The 4567-nt window shown below is 39.1% G+C and overlaps 1 long non-coding RNA gene across 1 annotated transcript in view; it reads right to left on the minus strand.

Moving 5' to 3' along the window:
- Nucleotides 1-501: 501 nt before the first annotated feature.
- The window catches only part of LOC113407375, a 20270-nt gene continuing 16204 nt past the window's right edge, over nt 502-4567 (minus strand). Inside the window, exons 3-4 of the long non-coding RNA XR_003369974.2 lie at nt 1287-1359; nt 502-1202 (exon numbers count right to left, since the gene is read on the minus strand). This is a non-coding gene — a long non-coding RNA (uncharacterized LOC113407375). The remainder of the gene's footprint in view (nt 1203-1286; nt 1360-4567) is intronic.

Raw genomic sequence — 4567 nt, forward strand, 5'->3', positions numbered from 1 at the left:
CAGGTACATATTAAGGTAAGAAAGAAATCTTAGGTGAAATGTGTTGAAGCTTCTCTTTATATGCATAGTAAAAAGCAGACTTTGTCAGTGGTAATGCGTGTCACAAGGGAGAGACAAATGAAATGATTTGTCATTCCTCTCCTTTTGGAAGTAATGTCTATGCAAAAACTCACCAACATACTAGAAACTGAAGGTAATGGCTGAAATTGGCTTAGAGAATTACATGATGTTTCAGTACCCATTCAGCTGGTGTTAGAAATTTAGGTTGATGCCTGAGATTTGTGGGTGAAGCACGAGTGGGGCTGGGAAAGTGGTGGTGTACTTCAATTTTTCCTTTTATTTTTTCCCCTTATACCTGGCATCAGGGAACACAGCATGACCACTCACAGCTCCATAATTTATAACAATGAGCTGAACTTTGTTACCAGCCATACAAGTAATTTCTTTCCGGCTTATCTCAAAACAGTACAAAGAGGCAAGTCCAATAAGGTTTGTGTTTTTTAATGTTTATTAGGTGTTTAAATAAACTTCACAAAGCAATGAATTGTATTCCACCAAGATCAGGAATATTATCGCCATTCTTTAACTAAGGCTCCCATTTGTAAGAAATTTTGGGGTGAGTTTGTCTTGTTTTGCCAAGGACACACATAGCCATCATCTCTCTGCATGTGCAATGTTGCAGTGCATAGATTTTTTTTTATTATTATTATTATATTTGATTTTTTTTTAGAGACGTTTTCAACCATCTCTCCTCCTGTGTTCAGAGTCCTCGGGGGTGCATACAGGGAGGCTTTTTCTATACCAGAGTTTTTGTTAATATCTATAGTAAGTAAGAGAGATTAATGGCAGAATGAACTCCCTTTATGTTGTAATCAACTCCAGGGAGGAGTGAGTGTTGTCTCAACCATCTGAGTCAAACCAGCTTAAAAAAAAATCCTGAAGATATTCGTCTTTTGATCAGAAAAGTTTCATATATGAAAGACTTTCAATGCTGCTTTCAGAGCTGATATTCCTCTTGACTGTGATCACAAAAAGTGGGGCCACAGTTGCATTCATTGTTCAGTGAGCTTGTCCACATAGTTAAACCCACCGACAGCAATGAATGTTGATTGTGACCTTTTTAGTAAAGCTCTGCAAAGAGGATGGGGTGGGGGGAAGAGATACCTTGTGTGCTGGTTTGGCAGCTGTCTTCAGTGAAAGGCCTGAAAGCATGAAGTAAGGAGGATGATGGTTAGCTGGAGGGTACAATCAACGGTCGATGGTTTTCACTTTAATTCCAAACTCACCGACAGCGTTGAATGTTCACTGAAGCAACCACTAAAAAGAGAACTCCACTGACTTGACAGCATCCTTAAAAATCTGAAAGGGGGGGAAAATCATAACTGACACAATGGTTTTAATCATACAGATTATGCAGTTTGTCACTGTTCCCTTAGCACCACCGCCCACCTTCCTGGGCCCGTTCTATTATAATCCTACAGCAAGGAACTGGCAACTCTCCAGGCTTTGATCCTATGAAAAGAAAAGGTCTGTTTCATTTATTGAAAAGCTTTATTTATCTAGTTTAGAAATCTAGACCAAAGTTATCGAGGGTTGTCAGTCAAACCATGTGTAATCAAAGTATGTAATCCCATACTTCTACACAACTGGGTAAAAGCACAATGAACCTGCAATGTCACTAATAGATTGCCCAGTCCCAATAAAGTCTCTTCTGCTGGGTGAATTCAATCAAACCTGAATCTGTTTAAGATTGTCAGGGATTGACTGTTTTAAGCAGCATATGTCTCTCAATAAGCTTCTTGGGGAGGATGGAAGTAGAACTACTTCATTCTCTTTGTAAATTACCATATATGCCAGTAGTACTATATTAAATTAATTGTCTGTTCTTAAAAGGAGCATCCTGTTTCTTCAAATGTTTCTATACAACCCATACAGTTAGTCTAATTTAGAAAGCCTTTCTACATACCTATCCACCACACACATCTGCCTAACTTAAGAAGTCAACTGAAATCCCATTATACTAGTTTAGAGGTAATCAAATTGCAGTCTGATGCAGTGTTAGATATTCTTTAAATGTAAATTGGAGTTGGCTCCACCTGTTATGAAAATCTAGCATGAGAGTAAGAGGTGAACTTATCTGAGTCATTCTAACTTAGAGATTCCTTCTTGGCGTGCAGTGAGATGTGTGGCAAGTTTTTTGTTTTTGTTTGTTTTTAAGTGTCTTGTCCATATCAAGGATTGGATGATCACACTTCGTGAAGTGCTCCTTCTGATAAGGCTCCAGCAATAATGGAAGTTGTTTGCCTTTCCTCTAAACCTTGCCAGTTCATTTAGACTTTCTCTTCTATCAAAACTGGCTTTTAGAAAAATGGAAGTGTACATAGTATTGCAATTCATGTGTAACGCAACAAAGATTTGTCTTCCTTGGCTATTAATTGGAAGGGTTGGGAAGTGGAAAGACACGAGTATGAATCAGAGGACAAAGTGAGACTTTAAAAGCAGCAGAGTGTCCTGTGGCACCTTATAGACTAACAAACGTATAGGAGCATGAGCTTTCGTGGGTGAATACCCACTTCTTCCGATGCATGATGTGAGAGTGAGACTTATCTACCTTGCTTACTCTCTGCACTGGCAAGTAGAATTGGCCTGCAGAAGAGAATTCCCTTGAAAGGTTCAAGCTCAACTAGAGTCTTTATCTTACTGTGCAGTAGAACTAGTTATCGTGAAACTGATAATTCGTTGGTTTTCATTAAATGCTGCATCTGAAATCTTGTTTCCAAGTGGGGGTGTGGTATATTTGGCATTTCAATGCATAACCTATTTTCAGTCACTTCAAGCATCAACTTGCTAATATTTGCATAAATAGGAACCCAAAGCTAAAAGATACCACATACCATGACTGTGTGCTATTTCCTTTAGTATGGTAAATAAGGCTCCCTAGCAAGGATTTTAAGTCATAGCTATTTCTTTTAAGTGATCTGTCCTGCATATACTGGAATTGATTGCCCCACTTTTTTAACATGTAATAGTAAACTAAGATAAATGATTTGCTGTCCTTTATCCAACAGAAAATCATACTGGTGCACGTAGACATGATTGCAGTAGCATTTGGCCTGCTAAACCCAGGGTTGAGAGTTCAATCCTTGAGGGGGCCACTTAGGGATCTGGGGCAAAATCAGTACTTGGTCCTGCTAGTGAAGGTAGGGGGCTGGACTTGATGACCTTTCAAGGTCCCTTCCAGTTCTAGGAGATGGGATATCTCCATTAATTTAAAATTATAAACTGGGGTCCTTTCTCTTTTGTGGGCTATAGTGTGCTTTGTAGACAGGATGCTTCCCTTTTCTCCCCCCCCTCCCCCCCTTTTTTTTTGGCCTGGGAAATGTATCACTTGCGATTGTGAAAGCTTCAGAATTCAAAGTAAATGCAGAGTAAACTTGTTTTGCCAGTACAGCCAAGAACTTGTGATGTATCCACATATAGCAGACCACAGTCTTGTGGTTTGATTATCTGCTCACTTGCACTGGTTTTATTCCAGTGCAACTCCATTGGCTTCAATGAAGTTGCTCCTGATTTACATCATCATGAATGAGTGGAGAAACAGGCTCCTGAATTCAATAGGCCTTTGTTCCTATCTGCATTTGTTCAATGAGTAGAGTTTAGGGTCACTCACATTTTAGCATAGAAAATGGAGGATGTTTGCTTTTTATTCTTCATTTCTTTCTCCTTCTCTTTCCCCTTTTTTTTTTTTTTTTTTTTAAACAAACGATCTTGTCTGGCTGATAACCAACGTCTCTATTTCCAAGGTTAGGTTCTGTGGCTGGGTTAAATTCTATCTCCAAAACTACAGCTGGCTTTTCATTCTAGTCTTCTAGACTGGAGATAGATGTCAAACCACAGTCTTGCTTTATTTAACTCTATGCTGATGGAAGCAGAGGCTCATGGGAAATCCAGGCACTCATGAGCTGCAGTTCTGATGCCCAAACCTTGAAGTTTATGCAGGGTAATAATGCTTTCCTCTTGTCATCTGGTTTTCATTTAAAAAAAAAAAAATTCCCAACTGGGCAAATATAGCTTAGCTGGCTGTGCTACAAATGCCAGATTTATTTTAAGTTTTATTTCAAATCTCCAGGCTTATGAGAACATTCAGATTAGTTGTATGCTTTTTTTTATTTAAGGTTAGTAGGTCATAAATAAACCAAAGCACTTTCCTTGCTATGAGCAATAGGGTCATAGTGTACATGAAATATCACTTTTTAAAAAGTAGGAACCTAACATGAATTGACAGAGGTACATGAGGAAGCAGTTCATTGTGTCGCTGTAAAGGCCATAGGGATTTGGGCTGTTGAGGTTGTCTGTTTCAGGAATAGATTAGATATCTTGTCTGATGACCTGCACTTAATTTAAGTGACTGCCTTTGCCAGTCCTTCCAGAGGGCAACTGTGTGAAATAGAGCATCTCATCTTCAGTCTCCAGTCCTTTTTTCCTCCTCTTGATGCCTGACCTAAATTGAAGATATGGGGGTGTGTGTGTGTGTGTGTGTGTGTGTGTGTGTGTGTGTGTGTGTGTG

Source organism: Terrapene carolina, unplaced genomic scaffold (assembly GCF_002925995.2).
Source record: "Terrapene carolina triunguis isolate 2854851 unplaced genomic scaffold, T_m_triunguis-2.0 Scaffold211, whole genome shotgun sequence".
NCBI classification, from domain to species: Eukaryota; Metazoa; Chordata; order Testudines; family Emydidae; genus Terrapene; species Terrapene triunguis.